At 46.8% G+C, this 21,637-nt stretch overlaps 2 protein-coding genes across 7 annotated transcripts in view; one reads left to right on the forward strand and one right to left on the reverse strand.

Annotated features, from left to right (window-relative positions):
* Nucleotides 1-3,163, reverse strand: part of TSC1 (TSC complex subunit 1) — a 53,663-nt gene extending 50,500 nt beyond the window's left edge. For 2 of the 6 annotated variants that reach the window (XM_012509136.2, XM_003276789.3), the window contains exon 1: nucleotides 2,937-3,027. The gene's annotated coding sequence lies outside the window, so the exon portion shown is untranslated. Of the gene's footprint in view, nucleotides 1-2,636 lie in introns of all 6 variants that reach the window. The other 4 variants (XM_030818094.1, XM_030818097.1, XM_030818096.1 and 1 more) reach the window with 4 other exon arrangements.
* A 786-nt stretch (nucleotides 3,164-3,949) lies between these two features.
* Nucleotides 3,950-21,637, forward strand: part of GFI1B (growth factor independent 1B transcriptional repressor) — a 49,047-nt gene continuing 31,359 nt past the window's right edge. The window contains exon 1 of the mRNA XM_003276793.2: nucleotides 3,950-4,074. The gene's annotated coding sequence lies outside the window, so the exon portion shown is untranslated. The remainder of the gene's footprint in view (nucleotides 4,075-21,637) is intronic.

Raw genomic sequence — 21,637 nt, forward strand, 5'->3', positions numbered from 1 at the left:
GCCTTCATCTACTTAAATGACAAAACCAATGCAAAGACTAACCTTTCAGAGATTTATAATATGGGAAACTTTTAGGGAATTACCTTTTTAAAAAGTATTATGATGGAAAGGATAAATGATAAACAGATCTCCACCCAACAGGGTAGGCTCAAAGTCAACAATTTGCTTGGTTTTTATAAAACCATTAACACGCTGACTCAATCGATTTAGTCAGAATGTTTAAATGACACCCCAAAGGACTTTAAATCACAGAAATGTAGGCCTAGAAATACTCATTAATTTACATTCCAACTTTTACTTCACAGATGAAGACACTGAGGCTCAGAGAACTTAAGTGACCCACTGAAGGTCAAAAGCTATCTGACTCTTTAGAAAAGCCTGAAATGGTTGAGATATTGCTGTATTTGGCTGATCGGCATTCAAGAATATCCAATTAATTCCAGGAAAAGCTAATTTTAGTTCGCTATGGCCCTGGAACCCAGAAATAAACATACCTGTAGCCTAACAAACTTCAAATGAAGACAGAGCTATAAAAACAAGTCAGCTCTAATTCAGAGCCCAAAATTCACCCACCACTACACAAATTAAAGGCTACAAGCTATTTTAAGAAATACCTCTGCGATAAATAATAAATGAAAATAGCCAGATTGATACTTGAAGCCAGTGGTCCTCAACCTCTGGTGCACATCAGAATCAGTCTTCTTCCAAAATATACATACAAGGTGTCTGAATATGTAGGTCTACCTAGTATAGTGCCAAATATCTGTACATCGAGGTTCTCATGAGCATTAGGGTCTCAGATCTCTTGTTTCCAGCAAGTTCATTATTCTGCAAACATTACATATAGAGGTATATATTAGATTTGCCCTAGTAAGACTGTTAAGTTGCATCTCACAAATGAAACCAGGCATGCACAGAATGCATCATATTACACCACAACAGTAGCAGTATCAGTTTTTACTCTTAACCCAGTGAGGAAGAGGACAACTGAGTCACAGGACCTGAAGCACTCTAATTTTATGGAAACAAGAAGGCTGGTAGCCACCTGCTTTCTAACCAGGAATTTAGGAACATACCAAGTGTTTATGACACCAGGAAATGCATGCAGCAGAGAAAGTTTACATCATCTGCCCTTCTAGGCACGTGATGTAAGAGCGTTTTGGATAAGATATTAACTTTAGTAAGAGAATATTTTCCGTTTATATCTTCTATAAATACCCCTTAAGTTTACACCAGGTGGTTAGAGGAAGATTCTGCAGCTCCCTAGGGCAATAGCAAAGAATGTTTCAGTGTTTCTGAGGAGCCTCATTTGCCTGATCCATGACTGTTAAAGGTGCATTTCCCTACACAACCCTAAATCAGTTTTCACATTTGCATATTCCAGGTTTACTCAGGAATGCTCAATTTAAGAATCACAGGTGGTTGCTCGGTAAATCAAAGGCTCCCCAAAGATTAGGTTTTATAATGCTTCCTGAAATTTACAGCTCCACTTTGCCACCCTGTTTGAATTCAGATGACTCCAAGTTGATCCCAAAATTATAAATCAAAGTATCTCAGAAGAGTATTACTCCATTTTAGCACTTTTATAGCTTACTCTATGCAACGTGAAGTGCTATTTGTATGCTTTCTATTTAAAAAAGCCAGTAAGGATTTTAGCAGGACTTCTTTCTGCAGTAAACTCATCAGTTTTATTAAACTATCAAATACTTTGTAGCCTAATTTAGACTAACAAGTTTACATGCACAGCACTGCCATCCCAAACAAAAGGTAAGGTGGATAAGCCAAGTGCATCCCCCCACTTCAACATTAAATAGACACACGTGCATAAACCTTGGCTAAATGATAAATTTTAATCACTTACAGGCCAGCTTTGATCAAATAACAGATAAATTTAAGAGTCATATCTTTGGAGTCAGTCAGATCCCAGCAGTTCCAGTCCTGGCTCAGACACAATTGGGGTGTGATCTTAGGCAAAGTACCCTGCTCTCTTCGGGCCTCAGTTTCTTCATTTGAGAAGACTGGAGGTGTTAACAGTGGCTGCCTCTTCTCTTTGTCGTGAGGACCAAAGGAGATAATGACTGCCAAGCACTTCCACAGTGCCTGGCACACAGAGAGCACTCCATTAACGTTAGCTGTTGTTCTTAGGAGGACCGCGTCCCCTCCCAAGTCCCCACCACACATCCAAAACACACAAAGCAAAACTCTTTAACAGGACACACAAAGAAAGAGCTTTAATTCTACAAGGTCCCTCCAACTGCAGGCTCTTCATCCTCCAGTTCCTCAAATGAATGAATGAACGCCTAGGAGGGGCTCTGCAAATAGCTGTCTCTTAGGAATCACCTTTGCCGACTTTAAGGTAACTGTCTTTCACCATCAATTAAACACCCACAAGTACACCCAGAGCGAGTCATGCAAATTTCAGCGAAGACACCGAGTCCAGGCGAGTCCTTGATCCCCACAGGCAACCTCCATTCATTCTCCACGCCCCTCTACCCCGACCCCTCTCTTTAAGTTCTGGGACCAGCCCCACCCTAGTGACCCTTCCCCTCCCGCCAAGCGTCTCTACCCTGCCCTCCGCACCTAGCGTGAACCTGTCACCCCACCAAGTGAGGGGCTGACGAAGGGGCCCACCTCACCTCTGTCCGAGGGACCGAGGCCCGGGGTGCATCCGTTCCCTCGGGGGCCAAGGAGGGGCGAAGTGCTCGGTCCGGCTCGCCTCTCCTCCCCAGGGACCCGGCAGTCCCGGCCGGGCCAGCCGGAGATAGCGTGTAATAAGAGGGAGGGGAGAGCTCTCCGAACCCCCCTTCCCCGGGATCCCTACCAAGCAAGTGAGCCTCTTGCTCCAGCCCCTCCGAGCCTCCCCGACTGGAGTCATGGTGCCGGGGCTGCCCCAGGAAGCCCCCATAAAAAGGAGGGGGAGACACCCCCATACTCACCCACCGTCTCCTCCCCCTCAGCTGTTTACCTCACAGTCCCTCCAGCCTACAGGGCGCCGCCATCTTGGACGTACAGCACCTCCCCCGTCGTGAAAGGGCCAAGGCCGACGGCGGCCTCCGCCACGAAAAAGAGTCCCCCTCCGGACCTCCCCTCCTTCTCGAAAGGAAGGACAGACGGCCGCGCTCGGCAGTCCCGCCGGAAGGAAGAGGCTCGTCCACTCATAACTGACGATGTGGGTTGGACGAGGAAAAAAAGCAAGGAGGGTTTTTATGGGAGGGGGGGGGGGGGGGCGGGGCCCGGCGGAAGGATCCGAAAGGAGGCTGCTAAGAGATCTTGTGACTCCGCGAAGGAGGCAAAAAGAAGGGCCGGCGCGGCGGGAGGAGCCACGCGAGAGCCCGAGGGGCGGGGCGGGCGGTCACGTGACTGGCGGGCGGGGGGACACGGCGGAGAGGCGTAAACAAGCTGGCGGCTGCTGGGTGTGGTTGGAGCGCCCTCCCCCTTGCCCCCCGAGTCGTTTCTGCCCTTCGCTTGCCTGGCGCCCCCCGAGGGTCTCTCTGTGGGCGGCCACAGAGCAGCGATCCTGTTTCCCAAGGATCTGCTGAGGCCCGCGTGGGTGAAGGGCCTGCTTCGGAGCCTTGGAGTTGCAGCTCACCTGGGAAGGGGCGGAAAGCTGGGGGCCAGAGCAGCCCTCCTTCCTGGGCTAAACATTTTCAGAAGCCTGCCTCCGGGATTGCGGGGGACCCCCCTGGCTTCTACCTTCAAGTAGCTCACACTTCACACCTAGTCATGACATCTAGGGAAAACCAGCCCTAATAGGAGACAGCTTGAAAATCCGAACGCCTTATTGCGTTTCCTGCTGAAACAAGGTTTTAAGTCCTCCAAGCCTCAGTTTCTTCCTCTGTGAAATGGGCATAATGACATCTGTGACGTGAAGAATCAAGGAGATGAAGTATGGACAGCGTTTAGCCCAGAGTCCTGCGCCTAGTAAATGCTCACTCACTAGGTAGGTGGCCTTTAGTGCGAGGCTGAGTATGATGGGCTCCATCCAGCACGAACACAAAGCCCTGTGAGAGGAGGCAGACTGAGATGAAGTCGAATTGTGGGATATGAAAGGCATTTTGAAGGAGTAGGCATCAGGCTGGGTTTTAAAGGAAATGTAGGTTTTGTGAAATACTAGGTTGGTGCAAGTCATCACGGTTTTTGCCATTAAAACCGCGATGACTTTTGCATCAACCTAATAGAACCAGGCGAAGCGGCTGAGGAGAGAAGGCCATTCCAGGCAGAGGGGACCAAAGGAGCGAGAACCTAGGGGCAAAAAAGTGCTCGGTGAGTTACGGGAATAACAGGTTTCGTCATGGGAACCAGTTGGGTCACAGTGCAAGGCAGCCATGGTTAAGGGGGGCCAGATGTGTGAGTAGCCAGCACCGTGGTTGCTGTCAGAATTCTGAACAGGTCCTGGATGGTACCGGGTAGAGCCGCTGCTAGTCAGTATAGGGCCTTGGTGAGAATTAGAAAAATGGCACCCCTGGGCTGTATTTTGGCCCCTATCCACCAGCCCCAAACCCTCCTGGGCCGTTGATCAGTGAACAACCTTTATAACCATAGGTCTAGAGCCACGAAGGCTTAGGAGAGAAGTGAAAATTGAACTGATTCCTCTGTTCTAACACAGTCGCTGGGGGGAAGCTAAGAGTTCCAGATTCAAACAGACCAGAGTTTGAATGTAGGTTTCAGCCATCATATTCTAACTGGATGAGCCTTAGTCTCCTCACCTGCAACACAGGGCTAATAATAATGCTAGTTCATGGGGATTTGGGGTGAATTCAGTGAGTCATTAAGCTCTAAGTGGCACAGAGCCTACTCCAGTTAATGTTACTTTTGATAACTGTTAAGTGCCAGCTGTCAGCATCCATCACTTCCACAAACGGGTCCACCAAACACTAAATTCCTTTGTGTCACCACCCAAGCGTAGTCTGCATGGGGTCCAGAGATGGAAAGGTCGAGGGAAACGGGGAAGGGTCTGGGTTCTCTCAGTTCCACCAATCTGCAAACTGCTTCACAGGAACAGACTCTTCCCTTTGCATTCACGCCAGGGCAGGGATTCAAATGTCTTCAGAGATTTCTGAGACCACCAGTGATGGGAGACCTAAGGAAGAGGGCAGGGGGAGCAGCACTGCTCTGGAGCTCTGACCCAGGCAGCCCCCCACACCCTGACCTTCCTTGGCTCCATGACTTCATCCTGCAGGAATGCATTCTGCCATGGAGGACAGCAGCCATACGCAGAGCTCATCAACTGCTCGCTCTCCAGGGGGCCATAACCACATTGTCACTGTTTCTACACTGTCTGGAAGAAGAATGGTCATTGTTACCTCAATATGGACCACCAGGGGCTTGCGAGAAGAGGCTGAAGATGACAGGCAGAGACAGCTCTACCACCATCTCCCGCCACTTACCAGGCTGGGCCACCTAGATGTTTTCTGCTTCTCTGGGGTTGATTTTTGTCATTTGCTTAACAGACACTATTCAGACCACTACCTTCCATACCCCACCCTGGAGCCTCCCTGTGACGGGGCTTCCTGACCGGCCTGTCTGAGCATGAAAGGGCTGAGCCCTGCATAGGCGGACATGCTGACGGGATGCACGTGGTGGAGGACATCTGCTGCATTTGGCTGTGTGACATCTCCCCCTCGCCTTCTGAACAGGTGAACCGCCCTTCCTCGATTCTTCCAGTGCTGATGGTCCTCACAATCACAGTACCAGTCCCAGGCCACAGCAGGTGGACCAGGCCTGGCCAATCTGAGATGCCCATCATGGAGCTTGTTAAAAGAAAACTTAAGACAAGTTCAATCAGATTAAATTTAATCGAGCAAAAAAAAAAAAAAAAAAAAAGAAAGAAAAAGAGAATTCATGAATCAGGCAGCCTCCAGAATCACAGCAGATTCAGAGAGACTCCAGGGATCAGAACAAATTTATAGACAAAACAATGTGGCCTGGCACAGTAGCTCACTTCTGTAATCCCAGCACTTTGGGAGGCCAAGGCAGGTAGATGGCTTGAGGTCAGGAGTTCGAGACCAGCCTGGCCAACATGGTGAAACCCTGTCTGTACTAAAAATACAAAAATTAGCCAGGCGTGGTGGCGGGCACCTGTAATCCAAGCTACTCAGGAGGCTGAGGCAGGAGAATCGCTTGAACCTGGGAGGCGGAGGTTGTAGTGAGCTGAGATTGTGCCACTGCACTCCAGCCTGGGTAACAAAGTGAGACTTGGTCTCCAAAAAAAAAAAAACAAAACAAAAAACAAAACTAAAGTGACGTACAGGAATCAGAAATGAGGTACAGAAACAGTGAAATTGGTTGCAGCTCGGCGTTTGCCGTATTTGAACATAGTTTGAACACTCAGCAGTCTATGAATGGTTGAAGTATGGCCGCTGGGATTGGCCAACACTCAGCTATTGTTACAAGTGCATACTACTAAGTTAGGTTTTCAGTTTTGCGTGCCTATTAAGCTAGGTTACGGTTCGTCCACAAGGACTCAAATATATAAGTACGGAGTCCTTCTCAGGCCATATTTCATTTGCTTTAACAAGCTGAAATAGTTGGTCTACAGTGGACCTGTGACTTGAGCTGGGCTAGAGTGCTCCTCTGGGTCTTTATAGATGGGTGTTTTTAAAAAAAGCAATTTTTCTCTTTCCTTTGGGGTCACTAAACTGCGATGAGGAAGCTGTGGCCTCTCCCTTCCCCTGTCCTACAGCAAGGTGTGTGACAAGCTGAGTTAAAGAGTGAAAGAGACAGAGATGGAAAGAGAAATTCATGCTGCCAGCTCCTGGCATTTCCAGAGTCCTGAAACCAGCTTTGCTCTGGCCTTCCAAGTTCCATGAGGCAATAACTATTTTGGCCAATGCTAGTTTCATTGGATTTCTGTCCCTCATCAACAAAAGGCCTTCTGGATGCAGTGGGATTCAGAGGCCTTTGGAAGGACACCACCAGCCCAAAATATTTCCCACTCTATGCCCGAAGTTCATCAACTTGAATTGCTTTTTGGCTTTAGCTTTCAGCTGTCTGTGCGGCAGCCTCCTGGCCAGGTGCCCTGCCGTTGGTGGGCAACCCCCGCAGGATGGGGTCTGAGCTTCTGCTGGCAGCGCCCCAAGGCCCTCTACGGCCCTGGCCTCTCTAGCGCATCAGTTTCCCCTTGCTTTCTAGCACCGTGTCCTCCAGTACCAAGGAACGCCCAGAGGCTTCACACCGCCCTGTCTTGGCTCAGGCAGTCTCCTCTCCCTCCGCACCAGATGGCCTCTGCAGCCTTTGCTGGTCATTCTCCATTTGCCCTTCTCTGTCTGGGCTCCCCTCTAAGCCACACCTGCTAAGCATGTCCTCTCCCTCCTCTTGGATTTGACCAAAGTGCGGCAGGGTCAGGTGAGCGATGAAGAGCCTTCCCACCTGGCCTGGCCTGGCCTGGCCTGGCTGTGATGCACAGTTCCTGCTGCGTGGCCTGTCTCACCCGTGGTGTTAGTAATGGTTCCCCCCACTCACTCTTCACACCCAGAGGTGATCACGGATCCCCACAGCTCACTAGTCCTTAGGTGCTTCAGCACCTCTTTTTTTCTGAAGCTGCTCACACCTGTCTTTTTAATTATCCCTTGGAGGGTGTTACTGTTTCCCGCCAGGATCCCAACTGCTACAGCCCCTTCTTAGAGCATCTGCCTTCAGCCCGGGCTATTCACTGTGAATCAAGCCAAACCCACAGATACACACACACACACACACACACACACACACACACTGAATCAAGCCAAACCCACAGATACACACACACACACACACACACACACACACACACCCCAACCCCCTGATTGAACCTGGATCAGGGCTGAAAACCTTCCTCACACTGAACCAGCCAGATTCTCCTTCTTGAGAATTTGAACTGAGAGACCCCAAGACTGAGATACATGGTGTTGGTGGAGGATTGCAACTTTACACACCTGCAGGGGGACCATTCAAACTGCTGTGCTCTAGGAGAGGCAGATCACTTAGAAAACACCTCAAACAGGTGCCCTCAAGGGTTATGCAATAAGACAGGACTGTGCTGGTCCCTGGCACGGCTCATATGGAGTTGGACCCAGCCATGGCCGTCAGCACCACTCTGGACAGCAGAGGTTAAGCAGGAAGAGCTACTAGGAGCCTTGCTGAGGAAACCGGCACACCCAAACCAGCAAGGAGCAGCTCTGGCAACGGAGAGGAAGGAGAGCTGCAGGACTAGCCCATTGCCCAGGAGGCCTGCTTAGGTCTGGAAGATGCCCCTCTATCTTTTCAATAAATTCCACTTTTTCATGCCTGTAATCCCCACACTTTGGGAGGCTGAGGCAGGAGGATTGCTTGGGGCCAGGAGTTCGAGACCAGCCTGGGCAGCATAGCAAGACCCCATCGCTAAAAAAAATAAAAATTAGCCAGACACGGTGGCATGCAGCTGAAGTACCAGCTACTTGAGTGGCTGAGGCAGGAGGATCACTTGACCCCAGAATGTTGAACCTGCAGTGAGCCATGATCGTGCCACTGCACTCCAGCCTGAGCGACAGAGCAAGACCCTGTCTCTAAAAAATAACACACACACAAAAATTCCACTTTTACCTGAGCTAGAAGATGTTTGCTTCTGTTCCTGACAACCAACACCTCCGTCGAGGCTGGAGATGGCCAAGAATGCTTTCCTTTCTTCTTCACCCACATCACACCTGTTCTTCCTCCAAGACTCAACTCCAATGTGATCTCCACCAGGAAGTCTTCTTGGGACCCCCAGGATGGCAAAAAGGCCCCTGCCCTGAGCCCACTACCCCTACCAAATGCATACCTCCATTCCTTCCACCACACCGCCTGCTTACTCAGGCTGTGCTTTTGGGCCCCTCTTCCAAGTTCTCAAGAACTCTGCTGCCCCCAGGAGGTGGGATGGATAAGAGGGCCCTTGAAACCTCTACTTCAAGGTCAAAAGACAGGAACAGGCCAGGCTCGGTGGCTCACACCTGTAATCCCAATCCCAGCACTTTTTTTTTGAGATGGAGTCTCGCTCTGTCGCCCAGGCTGGAGTGCAGTGGCACGATCTCGGCTCACTGCAAGCTCTGCCTCCCGGGTTTGCGCCATTCTCCTGCCTCAGCCTCCCAAGTAGCTGGGACTACAGGCTCCCACCACCTCGCCTGGCTAATTTTTTTTGTATTTTTAGTAGAGATGGGGTTTCACCGTGTTGGGCAGGATGGTCTCGATCTCCTGACCTCGTGATCCGCCCGCCTCAGCCTCCCAAAGTGTTGGGATTACAGGCGTGAGCCACCGCGCCTGGCCAATCCCAGCACTTTGAGAGGCCGAGGCAAGTGGCCTCCTGGAAACCAGGAGTTCAAGACCAGCCTGAGCATCATAATGAGATCCTCATCTCTACAAAAAATTTTAAAAATTAGCCAGGCATAGTGGTGCACACCTGTAGTTCCAGCAACTTGGGAGGCTGAGGCGGGAGGAGCACTTGACCCCAGGAGTTGGAAGCTGCAGTGAGCCATGATCCTGCCACTGCACTCCAGCCTGGGCAGCAGAGTGAGACCCTGTCTCCAAAAAAAAAAAACAAGGAAAAAGCTGAGAATAAATCTTTCAAGACTTAGGCTAAGACTAAGAAGTAGGAGCAGTGTCAGGGGCCAAGAGCTACTCCTGCCACCTGGCTCAGTGTCCATGGTAGCTCAAGCGCCCACAGGGCTGGCCGCCATCTTGGTTTGCTGTTATTCCATCAAATGGAGTAAAATTTATTGTCTCACGGTTCTAGAGGCCAGAAGTCCAAGATCAAGGTGTCAGCAGGATTGGTTCCTTCTGCAGGCTTGGAGGGAGATCTGGTCTCTGCCCCTCCCCCAGCTTCTGGAGTTTGGCTGGCCATCCTGAGGCTCAACCCATCCTCCTGCTTCGTTCCTTGGTTGAGATGCATCTCACTGTTCTCTGCCTTCATGTTCACATGACATTCTCCCTGTGAGCTTGTCTCTGTGTCCAAAATTTCCCCTTATTATAACTACACCAGTAACATTGAGTTGGGAGCCCACTCTATTCCAGCATGACCTCATGTTAACTAATTACATCTGCGGCGACCTTATGCATAGTCACATCCTGAGGAACTACAAGTTAGGACGTCAGCCTGTCAATGTTTGGGGGAATAAATTCAGCCCATAACAGGTACCAAGGGCTGAGTTAGTCACATTATTATCCATAGTTTGTGAAGGGGCCCTCTCTAATTTTTATCCTTCATTTGTTTGTTCCCTTTTCTTAATTTTTAATTTTTATTTTTTTCTTGAGATGGAGTCTTGCTCTGTTGCCCAGGCTGGAGTGCAGTGGCACAATCTCAGCTCACTGCAACCTCTGTCTCCAGGTTCAAGCTATTCTCCTGCTTCAGCCTCCCAAGTAGCTGGGATTACAGGCACGAGCCACCACATCTGGCTAGTGTTTGTATTTTTAGTAGAGACGAGTTTCACCATGTTGGCCAGACTGGTCTCGACCTCCTGACCTCAAGTGATCCACCTGCCTCGGCCTCCCAAAGTGCTGGGATTACAGGCATGAGCCACTGCGCCCAGCCCTGTTTGTTCCCTTTTATCTTCATTCCCCACATCCAGTTTCCTCCTTGCACATAAGCAACCATTGTCATGTATGTCATGTGTATCCTTTTGTCTGTATGTATCCTTGCAAAATGTGTGTGTGTGTGTATTTTTAATTTATGTAAGTGGAATTCTGTTATAGGTGGCAATCTGTTTCTTACTTTTTCCCCCATTCAGCATCGTTATGAAGCTCCATCTAGCTGCTGAGAATTATTCCGTGATGTGAATCTACTCTAATCTACTTTCCACTCTCAGGAATCGACACCGGCAGTAGCACCAGAAGTAACATTGTGATAAACATCACTATACACTATACACTACGCACTACGCACTACACACTACACACTATACACTATAAACTATACACACTACACTATACACTACACACTAAACGCACTACGCACTACACACTATACACTATACACTACACTACACTATACACTACGCACTATGCACTATCCACTATACACTACACACTATACACTACACACTACATACTACACACTACACTGTACACTATACAGTATACACTACACACTATACACTACACACTACACACTATACACTACACACTACATACTACACACTGTACACTGTACACTATACACTACACACTACACACTATACACTATACACTACACACTATACACTACACACTACACACTACACACTATACACTATACACTATACTGTTCCCTTATGGATCCAGCTCAGAATTTATTTGGGATACACAACTGGGAGTAAAACTGATGGGTCATGGGGTGTATGGACTTACTTTTTTTTTCTTTTTCAGACAGGTCTTGCTCTGTTGCCCAGGCTGGAGTACAGTGACTCCAACACAGCTTACTGCAGCCTCTACCTCCTGGGCTCAAGGGATTCTGTCCTCTAACCCCCCGAGTAACAGGATCACAAGCTTATGCCACTATGTCTGGATTTTTTTTTTTTTTGTAGAGACGGGTCTTGCCATGTTGCTCAGACTATAGACTTACTCTTTTATTTTTTAGTTCCAGGATACCTGTGCAGGATGTGCAGGTTTGTTCCGTAGGTAAACGTGTGCCATGGTGGCTTGCGGCACCTGTCAACCCATCACCTAGGTATTGAGCCCAGCATGCATTAGCTTTTCCTGATGCTCTCCCTCCCGCAACCCCCGACAGGCCCCAATGTGTGTTGCTCCCCTTCCTATGTCCATGTGTTCTCATTGTTCAGCTCCCACTTATAAGTGAGAACATGTGGTGTTTGGTTTTTCAGACTTTTTTTTTTTTTTTTTTTTTTTTGAGATGAAGTCTTGCTCTTCTCCCCCAGGCTGGAGTGCAATGGCACGATCTCCGCTCACTGCAACCTCCGCCTCCCGGGTTCAAGCGACTCTCCTGCCTCAGCCTCCCAAGTAGCTGGGATTACAGGTGCGTACCACCACTCCTGGCTATTTTTTTGTATTTTAAGTAGAGACGGGTTTCACCATGTTGGCCAGGCTGGTCTCGAACGCCTGACTTCAGGTGATCTGCCTGCCTTGGCCTCCCAAAGTGCTGGGATTATAGGCGTGAGCTACCACGCCCGAATGGTTATAGATATTTCAAGTGTCTTCTTCCAATCTGTTATCTACCTATTAACTATCTATATTATGCCCCGTTGGAAAAGGTCATTAACTTGGGTGTTATCAAGTTCACTTCTTTTTCTTTTTGACTTACACGTTGGGTATTTGAGATTTTGTTTAACAATGCTTTTTCCAACCCTTAATCACACACAAAAGAAATGCTTAAGCTTTCTCTGTTTGTGTGGGGCTTTTTGTTGTTGTTGTTTGTGTGTTTGTTTTTGAGACAGGGTCTTACTCTGTCACCCAGGATTGAGTGCAATGGTGCAAACATGGCTCACTGCAGCCTTGACATCCCGGGCTCAGACCATCCTCCTGCCTTAGCCTCCCGTGTAGCTGGGACCACAGGAGTGTGGCACCACACACAGCTAATTATTTTATTTTATTTTATTTTATTAGAGATAGGGTCTCACTTTGTTGCCCAGGCTGGTCTTGAACTTCTGGGCTCAAGCAATCCTCTTGCCTTGACCTCCCAAAGTGCTGGGATTACAGGTGTGAGCCACCATGCCTGGCCATTTGTATATTTCATATTTATATTGTTACATTAAAAAATATATTTTTGTTTTACATTTCACTTTTAAGTCTCTGCAGAGGCCATGAAAAATGTGCCACTCAGCTTTTCTGCTAATTGTTGAAGGCCCAGCTGCCGCCGCTCTGGATCTACACCCCATTTGCAATGAAGCCACATATCTCGTGAGCGACTCCCAGCCCGTGACTGGGCCCAGCAGGGGCCCTAATGCAGGATAGCTCTGAGGAGGTGTGGGGCTCTGAGGAGGTGTGGGACTCTGACACTGGAGAACATTGGCCCGAGAACTTTTCATCGACCTGATCAAACCTCTCTTGGAACTGCAAAGCGGTCTGAGACTCTTCTCCCAGTCTCATCTCCCTATTAACTATCTATATTGTAGCTCATAGGAAAAGAGTCATTAATTTTGATTTTCAAATTCACTTCTTTTTCTTTTTGACTTGCACTTTGGGTTTTTGAGATTTTGTTTAGCAATGCCGCTTCCAAGCCTCAGTCACACGCAGTCCCCCTCTCCTCACAGGCTTCAGATCCATATCATAGCTGAAGGCTCTCTCTGCTCTGTCCAGCTCCTCCTCTGTGTGGGACATTTATTTGAGTTTTAAAATGTCCTTCCCAAAAGTTGACTTTAGTATTATTTTATGATTTTTGAGACATTGTCTCACTCCAGTCCAGACTAGAGTGCAGTGGCCTGATCATAGCTCACTGCAACCTGGAACGCCTAGGTTCAAGCCATCCTCCTGCCTCAGCCTCCCTAGTAGCTGGGACTACAGGCACACACCACCACACTGGGATAATTTTTTTTATTTTTTGTAGAGGTGGGCTCTCACCATGTTGCCCAGGCTGGTCTTGAACTCCTGGACTCAAGCAAATCTCCCACCTTGGCCTCCCAAAGTACTGGGATTACAGGTGTGAGCCACCATGCCTGACCTGTAGTGTATTATTGGTTTATTGTTAGGTATTTTATAGTTTTTAATATTATTTTGTGTTTTTTTTTTTTAATTTTCAACTTGGTTGTTATTGAAGTAGAGAAATTCTATTGATTTTTGTACGTTGATCTTATATCTTGCACCTAGTTGAACTCTCTAATTTTACTAGTTTGTCATTTTATTTTTATTTGTATTGAGTTTTCTAGGTATATTATCACATCACCTGAAAATAAAACAGTTTTTTCTCTCTCTCTCTCTTTTTTTTTTTTTTTCTGAGATGTTGTCCAGGCTGGAGTATAGTGGCATGATCATGGCTCACTGCAGCCTCGAATTCTCAGGCTCAAGTGATCCTCCCACCTGAATCTCCTGGGTAGCTGAGACTGTAGACATGCCTGGTTAATTTTCAAATTTTTTATAGAGGTGAGGGCTCCCTATGCTGCCCAGGCTGGTCTTGAACTCCTGGACTCAAGTGAAATTCCCGCCTTGGCCTCCCAAAGTACTGGGATTACAGTCATGAGTCATCACACTCGGCCTGTCTCTTCTTTTTAAATTAGAACTCTCCTCATTTGTCTTTCCCTTTTTATAGTGTTGGCTGGGACCTCCAGTACTATGTCAACCAGTAGTGGTGATATTAGGCATCTATTCATTATTCCCAATCTTCAAGGAAATGCATGTAAATTTTCTGCAGTAGGTATAATGTTTGCTCTAAGACTTTTGTCTATGACTTTTACCAAACTAAAAATAGATGTGGGCTTTATCCAGTGCTTTTTCTGCATTCATTGAATAGTCACAAATATCCTTATTTTAGCCTATCAATGTGGTGGAATACACAGATACATTTTTTTGATGGTCATTTATCCTTGCACTCCTAGGACAAGCACAACTTGATCATGATGTATTTTTAAAAATACTTGTTGATTCGTGTTTTATTGAGGATTTTGGCATTTCTTTTATGCATTTATGGTTCTTTTAATTGGAATGCATAGACCATTTACATTTAATGTAATTATCAGTGTAGTTGGGCTTAAGTTAACCTTCTTGATATTTGCTTTGTATTTTTCCGTCTGTTCTTTGTTCCTTTCTTTTGTCTTTTTCAGCCTCCTTTTGGATTAATTTAGCATTTTTTAGAATTCCATTTTACCACCACTATTGGCCTCTTTGCTGTACCTCTTCGTTTTATGCTTTTAGTGATTGTTCTAGGATTTAAAATATGAATCTTTAACTTATCACCATCTATATTCAGTGGCTACTATACCATTTCAGATATAATTTAAGAGCTTTATAGCAATATACTTCTGACCAGGCGTGGTGGCTCCATGCCTGTAATCCTAGCACTTTGGGAGGCCAAGGCAGGCAGATCACATGAGTCCAGGAGTTCGAGACCAGCCTGGGCAACATGGCAAAACAGTGTCTCTACTGAAAATACAAAAATTAGCTGGGCATGGTGGCGAGTACCTGTAGTCCCAGCTACTTGGGAGGCTGATGCTTGAACCCGGGAGATGGAGGTTGCAGTGGGCCAAGATTGTGCCACCCTAACTCCAGCCTGGGCGACAGAGTGAGACTCCGTCTCAAAAATAAATAAATAAAATAAAATCAACTATACACTTCTATTTCCTGCCCCCTGTTTTTTGTGCTATTTTACTTCTACATAGGTTATAAAGCCCTAGCTAGGGGTCTATATTATAAAAATATTGTTATCATTTTTGCTTTAAAGAATCAATTTTTTGTGTGTGTATTGGTCTGTCACCAAGGCTAGAACGCAGTGGTGCGATCTCAGCCCACTGCAACCTCCACCTCCCAGAGCTCAAGCGATCCTCCTGCCTCAGCCTCCCAGGTAGCTGGGACTACAGGCACGTGCATCACCAAACCCAGATAATATTTGCATTTTTTGTAGAAACAAGGTTTTACTGGCAGGGTGCAGTGGCTCACTCCTGTAATCCCAGCACTTTGGGAGGCTGAGGTGCATGGATTGCTTGAGGTCAGGAGTTGGAGACCAGCCTGACCAACATGGTAAAACCCCATCTCTACTAAAAATACAAAAATTAGCCAGACGTGGTAGTGCATGACTGTAATCCCAGCTACTCAGGAGGCTGAGGCAAGAGAATCACTTGAACCCAGGAGGCAGAAGTTGCAGTGAGCTGACATCATGTCACTGCACTCCAGCCTGGATAACAGAGTAAGACTCTGTCTCAAAAAAAAAAAAAGAAAGAAAAAGAAAAGAACCAGGGTTTTGCTATGTTGTCCAGGGTGGTCTCAAACCCCTGGGCTCAAGCAATCCTCCTGCCTTGGCCTTGCAAAGTGCTAGGATTACAGATGTGAGCAACCACATCTGGCCAATTTTTTTTTTTTTTTTGAGATGGAGTCTCGCTCTGTTGCCCAGGCTAGAGTACAGTGGCGCAATCTTGACTCACTGCAACCTCCTCCTTCTGGGTTCAAGTGATTCTTCTGCCTCAGTCTCCCGAGTAGCTGGGACTACAGGTGCATGCCACCACGCCCAGCTAATTTTTTTATTTTTAGTGGAGACAGGGTTTCACTATGTTGGCCAGGATGGTGTTGATCTCTTGACCTCGTGATCCACCCACCTTGGCCTCCCAAACTGCTGGGATTATAGGCATCAGCCACTGCACCCAGCCAAATATTTTTTAAAGAAACAAAAAACTGAGAAAAATTATTTTATATTTGCCCACGTATTTACCATTGCTAGCATTCTTCATTTCTTTGTGTAGATCCAAGTTTGCATCTGGTATTATTTTCCTTCTACTTAAAGAACTTCCTTTAACATTTTTTATAAAATGAGCATGCAATAAATTCTCTTGACCTTTGTCTGAAAGAGTATTTTATCTTCATTTTTGAAAGATATTTTTGCTGGGTATAGAATTCTAGGTTGATGGTTTCTTTCTTTCAGCATTTTTTCTTTTTTTTTTTGAGATAGGATCTTACTCTGTCGCCCGGGATGGAGTGCAGTGGTGTGTTAATAGCTCACTGCAACCTCAAAGTCCTGGGTTCAAGCAGTCCTCCCATCTCAGCCTCTCAAGTAGCTGGGACTATGGGTGCATGCCACCATGACCAGCTACTTTTTAAAACATTTTTATTAGAGATGAATTCTCCTATGTTTCCCAGGCTGGTCTCAAACTCCTGGCCTTAAGTGATCCTCCCACCTTGGTCTCCCAAAGGATTGGGATTACAGGCATTAGCTACTGTGCCCAGCCTCTTCCAGCTTTTTAAATATGTCATTCCATTGTCTCTTAATTGACAAAATTTCTGAGGAGAAATTTGTGGTAATTCTTACTTTTGTTCCTCTTTTTCTGAAGGTAATTTAAATTCTTAATATAAACTGATTGGTTAATTGATTTGAAATCATCCTGAGTGTATTAGTAAGAGTTCTCCAGAGAAGCAGAACCAACACAATGTGTGTGTGTGTATGTGCGCGCGCGCGTGTGTGTGCATGTGTTTAAGGAATTGATGCACATGATTTTTGAGTCTGGCATGTCCAAAATCTGCAGGATGGGTTGCCAGGCTGAAGACCTGGGAACAGAGAAGAACCACTGTTGCAGTCCAAGTCCAAAGGCTGTCTGTTGGCAGAATTCCCTCTTGCTTGTGGGAGGTCAGTCTTTTGATCTACTCAGGCCTTGAATTGATTGGATGAGGCCCACCCACATAGTGGAAGGCAATCTGCTTTACTCAAAGTCCACTTATTTAAATGCTCATCTCATCCAAAAACACGTTTGACCACACATGTGGCCACTATGCCCCAGACAAATTGAGACGTAAAATTAGCCATTATATCGAGTGTCTAGGAAAGCAAGTTTCTTGGCCTCTTAAACTATGGTTTTCTTGTTGTTTTTTAAACCATTCTAAGGTAAAACTTTCTTCTTCCAAAGAAAAGCTACTATCATACCCTTTTCCCCCACCTCCTTTTATTATTATTATTTTTTTTTGGCAAAGAAAAGCATTGATATAGATTAGAGAACTGTCATTTCCGTGAATCATCTTCTAAAAAGCCTTGCTTAGCAGGTAGACCACAAAATTTAAAAATCATGTGTCAGCATAGGATATGAATGTTGGCAAAAGTGACTGGCTGCTCAAAAAATCCCAGGAAATATCCTAAAGGTTATTTAGGATATTTAGATATTTAGATTTAGACAGAGATTCCAGGAACCCATGGATGCTCTTCCATCCTTCTCTGCCAAAGTACAGCAGTTTGACTTCTCCAAGTGCATCCTTTAAAATGTACCACCTGTTGCTGGATTCATTCAAAATAACACATATATTTCAGGCCTTCCCTTTTTGGGAAGAATTTTGACCAAAGAATGCATTAGTTGTCTATTGCTGTGGAGCAATTAATTCTGAAATGTAGAGTTATTAGAAACATAGAATTGGAACACCACCACCTACTATCTCACAGTTTCTGTGGATCAGGGATATGGGTGTAGTTTAGCTGGGTCCTGTGGCTCAGGGCCCCTCACAAGGCTGCAATCTAGATGTCAGCTGGGGCTACAGTCATCCCAAGGCTTGACAGGGAAGGATGCACTCCCAAGCTCACACACAGTTGTTGACAAGATTCAGTTCCTTGTCATGTGGGCTTTTCCATAGGGCAGCTCACAATATGGCAGCTGGCTTCCATCAGAGAGAAAAAAAAACAGAGTGCAAATAAGATGGAAGACAGGGTCTGTCATAACCTAAGCCTGCAAGTGTGCCATCCCATCACATTTTCTATCCTTTTCTTTAGAAGGAAGTCACTAGGTAGTCTCAGTGAGTGCCTAAGGAAGTTACTGCTCACTCCCAATGAGAGGGGACCACACAGGTTGTAAATTTCAGGATTCAGGCATTTTTGGGGGTGATTTGCTTCCAATGCTTAGCACACAAACGTGCATGGCCTGGAAAACACCTTTCTCTAATGGCTGCGCTAACACCTTCAGACAAAATAGCAGATCTTTCTCTGGTCCCCATAGTACTCTTCTGTTCATACATCTACCATCCTAGTCATCACAGTAATCATGTAGCAGCTATGAGGAGTTGCTGTGAGACCATATTGTTCTAAGCACTCTACATGTATTAAGTGAAGAGTATGTAGTCGTTTATGTGTCAATGCAGAGAAGCACTCATTCATTCAACAATGACATACTAGCATCTCCTCTGCACTTCTTTGCTGGGCATGGGGGAACTCAGTAGTGAACAAGAGAGAGTCCCCAGACTCAAGAATCTTATGAAGACCCAGGATGGGAGATAGAGAAATACAAGCACAATTATAATACAACCCAGAACATGTTGTCATAGCATAAGTAAAAGACACTTTAGTAGCAGACACTCAGACCATTTTTGTTGGTGGTAGCATTTCAATTCAGATATGAAGAATAAGTGGCAGTTAGCCAGGAAAAGAGAAAGAAAGTTAGAAAGCAGGAACATGTGTAATAATAACAAGAATGAGAAAGCCAGGAGCAGCTGAGAAGCAACTAGCATGGCTGTAACCAAGCATGCTGGGGAAAGAGAGGCAAGAAATACTAATGTCAGCCAACAGGCAACGTGTATTGAGTGCTGAGCAGTTTCCTATGGTTTTGCTTGCATATATTTACCTTCAGAATAATCCTATGCAGTAGGTGTAATTTTACAGGTAAGGAAACTGAGTCAGAGAGACTTGCCCCAGTCACCAGATAATGAACGTCTGAGTCATAACCACTGGAGACACAGCAGGGGCAGATCACGAGGGGTCATGTGAAGGTGTTTGACCTTGATCCTCAGCTCAGTGAGGAGCCTTGAAGGATTTTAACTGGGTCGAAATGGGCTGGGGTGTGGAGAATGGGGCCAGGCCAGAAGGCAGGGAGGGGCCGTTTAGAAATGGGATGCAGTACTCCAGGGGAAGGGTGATGACAGCCTGGATTAAGGTGGCAAGACGGGAGGTAGAGGAGAAAGAGGATGTGTTAGGCCGTTCTTGCGTTGCTACAAAGAAATATCTGAGACTGGGTAATTTATAAAGAAAAGAGGTTTAATTGGCTCACAGTTCTGTAGGTTGTACAGGAACCATAGTGGCATCTGCTTCTGAGAAGGCTTCAGGAAGCTTCCAATCATGGCGGAAGGCAAATGGAAAGCAGGCACGTCACATAGAGAAAGCATGAGCAAGAGACAGCGAGGAGGTGCCACACACTTTTAAATGACCAGCTTTCATGAGAAGTCATTCACTATCAAGAGGACAGTACCAAGAGGATGGTACTAAACCATCCGTAAGAAATCTGCCCCCATGATCTAATCACCTCCCACCAGATCCCACCTCCAATATTGGGGATTACATGTCAGCATGAGATTTGGGCAGGGACACACATGGAAACTATATCGGAAGGCGAACTCAGGATTTTAGCTAGGGTGTGGGTGGTGCCATTCCCTGAGACATGAGGTGGGAACTGGGCTGGGGAACATGGGCTGATGTCACTTTGGGACCAGCTCAGGTGAGATGCCAGAGAGACAGGCCCAGTGGGCATGGATTTGGAGTTTAGACTTGAAGGCAGAGGCCAAGTTTTGGGAAGTGCCGGCATTCAGAGGGTAAATGAGAGACGAGGAGAACTGGCCATGGAAGCTGACAGTGTGCAGTATGTGAGCCGGGCCCTCTGGTAAGGACAGAGAGGGCTGGCCTATTGGGATTCTGGCTCTGCAGCCAAGCTGTGTGGTCCTGGGTGAGTCTCTAAGCCTGTTTCTCCATCTGTAAAATGGAGATGACACCAATACCTTAAATTCCCAGCTCAGAAGGTTCCCAGGTCAGTGACATGGTTTGGCTGTGTCCCCACCCAAATCTCATTTTGAACGGTAGTTCCCATGATCCCCATGTGTCATGGGAGGGAAACTGTGGGAGGTAATTGACTCATGGGGGTGGTTCTCCCATGCTGTTCTCGGGATAGCAAGTGAGTTCTCATGAGACCTGATGGTTTTATAAGGGGCTTGCCCCACTTTGCTCGGCACTTCTCCTTCCTGCCGCCACTTGAACAAGGACATGTTTGCTTCCCCTTCTGCCATGATTGTAAGTTTCCTGAGGCCCTCCCAGCCCTGAGGAACTGTGAGTCAATTAAACCGCTTTCCTTTATAAATTACCCAGTCTCGGGATTTCTTCACAGCAGCGTGAGAACAGATTGATACGGACAGTCTAGTGAGAGACACGCGTGAATACATAGGCAGAATGCCCACGCAGTGTGAGCACTGAGTAAATATTGTTATTGTTGATACCTGCTATATTCATTTCCCAGGACTGCCATAAGGAGTTACTGCAAACTGGGTGGCTTAAAACAACAGAAGATTATTCTCTCACAATTCTCGAGGCCAAAAGTCCCAAACCCAAGGTGTCAAGTCAGCAGGGTTGGTTCCCTCTGTAGGTTCCAAGGGAGCAGCTGTTCCCTGGCTCTTTCCGAGCTTCTGGTGGTCACCGGCCATACTTGATGTTCCTTGGCTGTGGCTGCATCAGCCCAGTCTCTGCCTCCATCTTCATGCAGGCTTCTCCTCTGTGTCCCTCTGTCTTTGCTCCTCTTCTTATGAGACCCCAGGCATTGGATTAAAGCCCACCTCAACCCAGTGTGAATTCAGCTGAACCAAACTACATCTTCAAGGACTCCCTTTCCAAATAAAGTCACATTCTGCGGTTCCAGGTAGACATGAATTGGGATGAGGAGATAATTCAGTCCCCTATACCAGCTGTCAAGGAGCATGGACCCAGCAGATGACATGGGAAGGACTGATTCTACTCTGCTCAAGGCCAGGTCCAGCCCAGAACCATCCTACAAAGTGCTGCAGGAGAAAGACGTCAAAATCAGAGTGACGAGGGCAACTTACTGGTGAGGGGGAGACTCAAACTTTGCTTCTGGTTTCATCAAGAATTTGATCAACGGTGATGGGGCAGATGGGCTTTACGACAGTAGGACCCAGCTTGAGCTGAAGCAGGGAAGCAAGACCACAGAAGGCTTGCTTGCTTTGTAAATGGTCAGGTGTTGGGAATAGGAGGCAAGAAAAGTCACGTATGAAGGACCCTGGGCTAAATAAGCAGCCTGGGCTATATCTGTAGGCAACGCAGAACCCGTAGAAGTTT

Source organism: Nomascus leucogenys, chromosome 8 (assembly GCF_006542625.1).
Source record: "Nomascus leucogenys isolate Asia chromosome 8, Asia_NLE_v1, whole genome shotgun sequence".
In the NCBI taxonomy this organism is placed as follows: Eukaryota; Metazoa; Chordata; class Mammalia; order Primates; family Hylobatidae; genus Nomascus; species Nomascus leucogenys.